Source organism: Melospiza georgiana, chromosome 7 (assembly GCF_028018845.1).
Source record: "Melospiza georgiana isolate bMelGeo1 chromosome 7, bMelGeo1.pri, whole genome shotgun sequence".
Lineage (NCBI taxonomy): Eukaryota > Metazoa > Chordata > Aves > Passeriformes > Passerellidae > Melospiza > Melospiza georgiana.
The window spans coordinates 11,937,517-11,946,397 of NC_080436.1; the positions used below are offsets into that span (position 1 = coordinate 11,937,517).

At 36.5% G+C, this 8,881-nt stretch overlaps 1 long non-coding RNA gene across 1 annotated transcript; it reads right to left on the reverse strand.

The window, feature by feature from the left end:
• Positions 1–526: 526 nt before the first annotated feature.
• Positions 527–6,942, reverse strand: LOC131085738 (uncharacterized). Its single transcript, XR_009114683.1, has 5 exons — positions 6,859–6,942; positions 1,505–1,648; positions 1,055–1,130; positions 780–884; positions 527–694 (listed from the first exon to the last, which is right to left on the reverse strand). It is a non-coding gene; the product is annotated as an uncharacterized LOC131085738 (long non-coding RNA).
• Positions 6,943–8,881: the final 1,939 nt, after the last annotated feature.

The following is an 8,881-nucleotide window of genomic DNA, read 5'->3' on the forward strand; positions in this document are numbered from 1 at the left end:
ATGATCTAATTTTCAAAGTGAGATTTAGAAGTTAATATTCCCTTCCATTCAAATAATCACCTGGAAATCTGAGGGGTTATTTTCTACTTTTATGTACACTCTGTTCATTTTTACTCTCCATAGAAGGAGAGACAAGAAAGGTGAAGGATAGGTGTGGGGACATCAGCCTAGAATTGGAAATGCTTTGCATTATCTGGTAATCTCATATGCATTATATGCAAACACATAGCAATCCATCAATGCTGAAAGATCTGCAAACAGTTCAAAGATGACAACTTTAATTCCAGCACAAAGTATATTCCTAAATGCAGCTCATGTCCAGAAGATATAAAGAAGATAGGTGTTGTGGTTTGTCTTTGGGATATTTTTTTAAAATTGCATTACATTATTCATAGACCAGAATAATGGTTGTTTGGGGAGGAGATGGTTGAGGTTTTTTTCCCCTCAGGGACTGAATAAGACCTCTGAGGATGGCAAAAAAACCCCAAACTAATAACAATTAATCTGAAGTGATTCAAACTCTGGAGAATACTTTTTCCTTCCTACATCCTCTCCCCTTTGGTACAGCTGCTGGCAGAGAAGGTTAAAAGGTTTTTGCTAGGGATATAGTAGTGTGAAAGTCTTGGAACATTAACATGCTAAGTGTACTAATCTTCCTATGTATGAAGTAGGGATCTTGAGAAAGATGGACTTGCTGGAGAAAAAAGAGAAAAGGAACTGTTATTTTACAGTTTTCTACCCTCTTTATCAAGCAAAGCCCAAAAACCTCTGTCACTGACCAGTACATCAGGACAAATCCGATAGCAAATATGTGATGCTCTCGCTCTTGAAACTGGAATTCCAGAATACAAAGAGTGCCTTTCAGATAAACTGGCCTAGTTCACCTGTACAAAGAAAATAAATTTATTACATTCACATTACACCTTCTGGAATTCTCAGAGCACCATCTGTTTTTAAGCAAACAATTGCAACTCATAAAGTAAGATAGCTACAGTGATTTACAGAGAACAGTTCAGACCTTTATCCCCAAGTACGATGACAGAAAATTACATACTTTTCTGAATCAATGCTTCCTAGAGAGTCAGGATCAATGCAGATGTCATTTTCATTCCTTAGTATTGTACCTATTCCTAAATTGGATTAGATTAAATAACATTAGATTGATAGATAATACCACGCATATCTTTTATCTCAATTTGACTAAACAACATTTGCAATGGTCCTAAAGCAATGTTTTTTCATTTGAATCTTTTTGTACACAGCTGGAGATTCAACTGAATTTCTGTTTCCTCTTAGTCCTGCTACTGTGTTTGATGAAATTTATTTGGATGCATGCAAATGGACGACTCTGACATGGAATTAATACAGACCAAAATTAGGAAGAAAAGTGGGAAATAACATATTAAGTGTCTCCAACAACCCTTTCTCCTCTAGGTACATAGAAAGGAAAAAACTTTGGGGCACAGAAAGTAAAAGACAGTTCTTTACTGATAACTGCACTCACCCCTAAGGAATCAGGATGGTATCAACCTTTCATCAGGTCCCTTCTAGTTTAGCTTTCAGGGCCTCTCTGGTATAGCTTGGATACTGCTGGTATAATGACAAGCTTCAGTGTAGAAACAGTCCTCCTCTTTTCATGCTTGGTAACCTAAAACCAAAAGATGTTGTGTTCTGACTGGGTGTCCTTCTATTTAATTACTTTAAAAAATAATCTGCCTCAGTTTTTTCCATCAGCAACAGGTGCCTCAGATCCCAGAGATTTTTGTATTGTACCTGATGGAAGAAATAACCAAATACAGATGGTTTGGTTGTATTCTGCAGTGGCAGTCAGCAGTTACATTATCCCTGCTACTATTGTTGTAAGAGATTCTGAAAGACAGAATACCTGAAGATGAGGTTCTGAATTAAAAATGTTGATCTAAAGCTATTGTGAAATTAATTTGAACTTGTATCTCAGTTCTGTTAATTTCTGAGAGAATGGTTATGTGCAAATACTTGTGATGTTTCAGAAGCTACACAGATACTTTGCCAGTTATAAATCTGAAAATGATTGGATTTCAGGGGGAGGAAATTGTGTGTTAAGGTGAGTTAAGTAGCAGTTTCATTTATGGTGTAGTTAAGCTGAGATGTCAGGATTTATGAATGTTGTTGGAAGGGTCTGAATAGTTTTCATAGGAACTGTGTAATATTGGTGTGCATTTAAAGTTCAGGCCACTCTCAATTCTTCACTTCTCTTTTTTTTAATACAATATTCCAGCCTTTGATTTTTATGACAAATGCCACCAAAATCAAAATCAATTATTTAGGGCCAAACACTTGGTGTGGTTGTGACTGGAGAAAGAATTTTTTAAAAAATCAAATTCATCACAGGTTTCCAATATGACTTGAGGGAAGAAGGGAAAAACCATGAAAGGCAAAAAATCTTTTTCCATATGGCTCTCTCCAGTGCAAGTCTAACAAGCCTGAGATCCAATGGTTTGGGAGGATTATGCCATGGTCAGAAATACGGTTTCAGACACACTGATTTAGTTCCTTTCTCTGTATTTCTCTGTGGATATCTAAATTACAGAGCCATACAAAGAACTGGACAAATGGTCACAGGGAGCTTGGGGCTGGATCCAGAGCTCTGGCAGAAGTGATCCTTAATTCCATCTTACTCTGAACACCTAATTCTTCTGTGCCCTCTAACAAACAGGAGCTACCCCCCAGCAAGATTTTTGGTTATTCCCTTGATACCAGCAGGCTTTGGAATACCCCAGCCATTGCTTTCTCTTCCGCAGTAAGATTTCTTCCACAAATTGCTGGGGAAGTTGTAAAGTGCTGTTATTTCTCTACGTTATCTCAATACTAACCTACAAAAGAGGATGCACCATTAACTGACCAAATGGAATTTAATATCCTTTCAGGCTACGAGGATAAATTTTTAACCCTGGACACTAAAACTTGCCTATAAATGTAGCAATATAATTTAAAATACCTTTTTGATATTTGCAACTTAGGCAGGATAGTTTAGTGGCAGTTTTAGATGATAATTGCAAAGTTATAGCCAAGGTAAAAATAACTACAAGAACAGATGTCCTAAGGGCATAACAGACTTTTGATTCAGGTGTGATCCAAAAAAAGGTGAAGATGTGAAACTAAAAGGCACCTGGAGAAGTTTGAGAAGGAAAACAGGGAAGCAATCACCAATCTTTGCAGAACCTGTTAAGCAGTAATTAGCAGGGGTTCAAATAACATGCTCTCCCGAGTGATGTGTTCATTCATGGCCACAGAGATTTAAAACTGATACCCACAATTGCTGCCATCATGCTCAACATGTACTTTTCAATAGTGTTTTAGTACTGGCATATTTCTAATATCAGTTGACAAGCAGATTCATGTGAGACAGAGTTGGAAAGAGCATCTTTTCCTTGCTGAAGATTTCAGCACTTTTATATGTAACTGCTTAAAGCTGAGAGGTAAAGAGTAGCTAAGGTTATTGAAGAAATCTGCTGCCTTTTTCTCCACAGGGTAACATTCAAGCATGGCAACTAGAGCGTCAGCCTCTAGTTCAAATCTTTTGCGGAGTGGCATTTGCTCAAAACAAGAAGGAATAGAGAATAATGACAAAAAAAAATTCAATTTTTATGCAGTGTGGCAACTAAAACTCAAAAGAGTCATAACTTAAAAAATGAAATATTCTAATACATGCACCTACTACAGTTAAAATACTTGGAGCAATTTGACAGATACATTTAGCTTCCATCTATCTGACTTGTTTCTTATCATCAATGATAGAATACTTAATAAAAAAAACCCCAAAACAAACAGACACCCATTCAGTTCTCTGTTGGGTTTCCTACTGTTGGGTTGGGAACACCTGTGGCTGCATTTCAAAGTTGTGTATGAGATTATGAACAAATTCTGAGTGCTGAAAAATATGATGTTAAATGTGCTGCTCACAGGCACTGATTTGAGAAATAAAACAAGAATTTAGATTTCAAAGCAAGCAAGGACTCAAAATATTAAAAATATATATTATTTCATCCAGCTTTCACCATTATGTGTGGTATAATGTGTAGAAGACCCAGATTAAAGTTAATTATACATCCTAAGACACTGAGTTTCTTCCCTCACCAAAGTATAAACACATTTTGCACAGAGCTAAAATTTTATATTTACCTGTGTCTTTTAATTAGAGAGAAACTTATTTAATTACACAGACTTCTTTGGTCATGTGTTTGGGCTTTTTTATTTATTTGGGGTTTTTTTGTGGCAACATATCTTCTCTCCAATATTTGCAAACCATGCCAAGGTTTTCTGAGGAAGCATAGAATTATGCTGATCCTGGTTTAGAAGACCTTTTCATAAAGGCATGAAGCAGTAGCAGTAAACAGTTTTACAAAACTACATTTACAGGAAACGTTTTATAGGATTCTAAAATTAAACTTGATTGAGGGCATTTGTTAAAGAGCTAAACAAATTACAAGAACTTAATAGAATATTTTAAGCACTTTAAAAGGAAGAAACCAGATCTTTCCCCTTGTACAGTTATCTTGAAAAGCCTTTTAAATAAATAACGCTATGACATTTGATATAATTAGTTTCAAAACCTATCATGAAATGGTATCCATTTAAGGGTTTCTATTTAGCAAACTATCAGGGCTTTGGATTAGGGGAAGAGAATTCTGATGAACAATTAAACAAATGTCATCTCTTTACTCAATCCACTTTTATTTGTTTAGTGAAGAAAACATTAATGGAAATACAGATACATTAGGACATTATGATAACTAGTACATTAATAATGCAAATAGCTTAAGAAGGTTAATTACTTCTTAAATGAGTAGTTACTGTGTAATGTTCTTCCTTTGCAAAATGCACCAACTCATTCAAAGATAAAAGCAATTCCTTTTTTTTTGTTGTATTTTTTTTTTTTTTTTTTGGCTGCAGCTACTCTTGAAATATACATAAGCATTTTGACCTGTTGGGATTGAAAACAATTATCAGTCAACAATTATAGGCTGAAGTCCAGCATTCAAAGATCAGGAATACATTATCAGTGAAAAATCTTCAGTCTTTATACAGCATCAAAAGCAGACAGTTATTTCTGTGACTGCTAAAACGTGCCTTTCCCCAAAAGGCCAAAACATAAGCACCACATTTGAATTTCAGATGATAATTGCTACTCTTGAAGACAATTAAACCACAATAACTGCTCCCTTGGTTTGCATGATTGCATTCTCTCAGTTGTTGTAACATTGTTTGAGATCCAACATATGAAGTCAACTGTCTCTGTTAGATTCAGACAAATAATTGAGCTGATTTTTCTGGTTTAACTTAAAGTACAACTGTTTGATAACTGGGATTTCAGCATATCTACTCTTTCACTAATTACTGACAATAAGAAAAAAGTTCCAGTGCGTCCTGCCACAAAGCAGAGCAAAAGTCAAGTTCTGTTGCAGTGAGATCAGTGTTTGATGGAACAAGTCATACAATGAAATGCAAGTTTCTGAAGGAAGCTCACTTTCAGAATTATTATTTACTCTTAGGTTTGCAATCACTGCTTTTGGCTTCAACCTCTTACAAATTTTCTAAGATTTCCTGAGCCACTAGCAGAAAGAAGCCATCCAGTACTTCAAAGAAGAGGGAAGGTGAATTCTGTGAAGCGTTGTGGTAGGAACCAAGGTCACACTGCTCCTTGCAGTTATTAATCAAATGTGGGATGGAGAAGCTGTCTGTTGGCCTTTTGCAGAGGCTGTTCTTGCAAATTAGTGTTCTTTCTGTAGTCCTCACTGTATATTCCTAGTTATTTTCTCCACGGGAAGCTCAGTTCTCCTTATTTTGGTCCTTAGTTTGCCAGCAGTGCCGCTGAAGTGACACATTTAAGTGTTTTCCTGACACAGCCTCAGGCTCCAGTAAACAGGTACAGGGTGGGTTCTTGATGAGCGCTGAGCTCTTCAACCTCCACAAGACCTTTCACCACACAGGGCTGGTGACAGCAGTGAATGAACAAACTCTCCACTCAGATGTGCAACCCAGCACTACAGAAGGTGAAACCTAGCTCTGAAACACTTCCTAGTAATTATAAATACTGCATTACCTCAGCTTGGAGGTTAGGCTCTTTGTTAAAATACACATAATTATTGACATCTGCACAGGGTTGGGAATGCTCTGCATGCTGGTTCAGTACCTTGGAAAACAGGGGCTTGGTTCCCTTCAACACTTCAGAAAAACATGCACAGTGAATGTCAATATTTAGTACCAAGAACAGCAAAAATTAGCCCTGAGCATTGGTGTACTTAATAGCAGCTTTTAACAACCTTCATGGATCAGTTCAAATTACACATTCTTAAACATTTTTCTATTCAGATTTTTTTCCATGCTTTTTAATTGTGGATCCTAAGATTTCCTCCATTCTGCTAACAATATGCATTTTGGGCATTTTCCTAATGTTGACATACCTAAATCTGACTTCTTATGGCTCAAATGATTTTAAAAGTCCCATATTTTCAGCTATAATGTCAAATGTCTATAATTATCCCCTTCATTTTTCACACCAGGTCTTACTGTCATGTCTTCATTCCTTTTTTCAGAGAATTTCAGTCCCTGTGTTTGAATATTGCATTAAGAAGACATTTTTGCAATTTGCTAATGAATTATTATGGCATAACAGAATTCATTAGTTCTCCCCGAGTCTCCCTAAGTCTGAGCTGTTGGCTGCTCTTTTCTTGCTGTCAAATATCAGCAAGTTCCTACATATAGGGAAAAATGCAAAGTTTGAGAAATTACTATGTTGCAAAGTGAAGTTTCCTGTTTAGTTTCTCTAGCTACAAGGTGATAAAACCATACTGTAAAGATTAGATAACAATGACTCACCTAAGAGAAAGATTCTTTTTTCATTCTTCTTGTGGAAAAAAAATGCTGTGAAAGCACTCTCTCTGAAGTAAAAAATATGTTTGCATTTCCTGTAACATAAAGTTTTCACAATGTTGGGTCATTTAATTTTCATTTTAGGGTTAGGTTGTACATTAAGACCAGAATTGTAATCACTAGGTATAGTTATAAGACCAGAATTGTAATCACTAGGTATAGTTAAAGAGCAGGATTTTGTGATACTGATATGGAATGTGGACATGGCTCCCTCTTTCTCTGACCATGTCTCCATTTAGGACTTTCTAATCACTATAAAACATTACAAAACTTACCATGCTCCATTTCAGATTTGTAGCTTTTCAACAGAAAAAAACCATAGTGTAGTAATGCTGGTAACTATTTTTGGGTACAGCTCAGAGACATTTTTAATAGGTGTAAATTCTACTCATACTTTCTTGTGGGTTTTAAATATTAAATGAAAGAAAAACGGTCATTATTAACACGACACGTTGGAAAGAAAATGAGTTCATAAATATTTTTGCTATTACTTAGTTATAGCATTCTATTTCTATTCCCTGTGGAAGCAGTGTTAACATGGAGCATAATTTTTGAGGCACAGACCATATGCAGCAGAGATAAGGCTGCAGTCCCAGGAGCTGCTGCACAGCTCCCCCGTACATCACCCTGATGAATCCTAACCATTCATATCCTGCTTTTTACCAGTTCCTGTAAGCAGGGCCAGCTGGTTTGGCCTTACTGGAACTGGGCAACAGACCCATCTCTCATAATATAGATTAACCTGCCTCACAGTCCTGTGATAAATGTGCTGCAATTGCTTGGTACATTATTTATTTAGTTTGTTGCTACTCGCTAGATGTAAAAATTTGCTGTTAAATTTCTAAAATTTTCTCATCAAATTTATGTATGTGTATCTACCAGGAGAGGGGAGATAACACTTGAAAAGTCTGTTGTTGATGAAAAAGTAAAAGCTTTTTGAATTTTGCTTTCTCACAACAGGAAAAATATTAAAGAAGCAAACAACATACCTTGAAAAGTCACACTTTTTCATTAACTATAAATTTTTAATAAAGAAACCCAAGTTTTTTTTTAATAGATAATTTCTTGAATAGGTGGTTTATTCAAATCTGCCTTAGGTCACAGGAAGCTCAGGAACTATTGATTGGATCAGCTATTGCCTTCATTGTTCACTGTTCAAAATGAGCTCTTCATTGCCTGAGGTTGGTCACCAAGGTCATCTGATGCCATTTATAAATTTACCAGTAGAACACCCACAGTTTCAGAGGTTTTGTGCATTTCTGGAATGAAAACTCATTTGAAATCCACACAAAGTTGCCTAATTTCTTTTCCCAATTCTAAGCATTTGGATCCTGTTTTAAACACTTATTGTATTTAATTAAAATTCTCCACTGATTCCAGTGAGATTGTATCGAGTCAAAACTGGTTACCATTTAAAAGCACCAAGGCTCAGAGGAGGAAAAAGGAGGGACTCACAAGTATTTTCAAAGTGATTTAAAAAACCAAAGTCTCAATTAGGCAATTGTATTCATCCATTCCCAATCCCCAGCTCACCAAGGAATTCCAGTTTATCAGCTGCAGCATACAGGAATGTATGCCTGTGCCTTCATCAGCACAACCCACTCCTCATTCCATTCACACTTCCCAATAAGAGGGGTACTCATCCTTTTAATGCACAGGCCTGGAAGGAGCAGAATGCAGCTTTGGGGGAGTAGGAATTACAGAGGAGCTCCAAGGTTTGTATTTTAAAAAGAGTTTGTGCTTATGGTCTCATACCCATCGAGCCTGCTTTTTACCTGAGCCTGCCAGCAGCACCACTGGAACCAAGGGCCAGCCAGCAAGTCTATTGTAAAGGAGGCTTTTGAGAGTCTACATGTAAGAATTCACCCCGAGATGAAATTTGGCATCAAAGGCCCTGGCATAAAGCTGGCTGAAAATGACATGAGTGCAGAAGAAAATAATTTCAGATCTAATTCAATATTTCAATGGG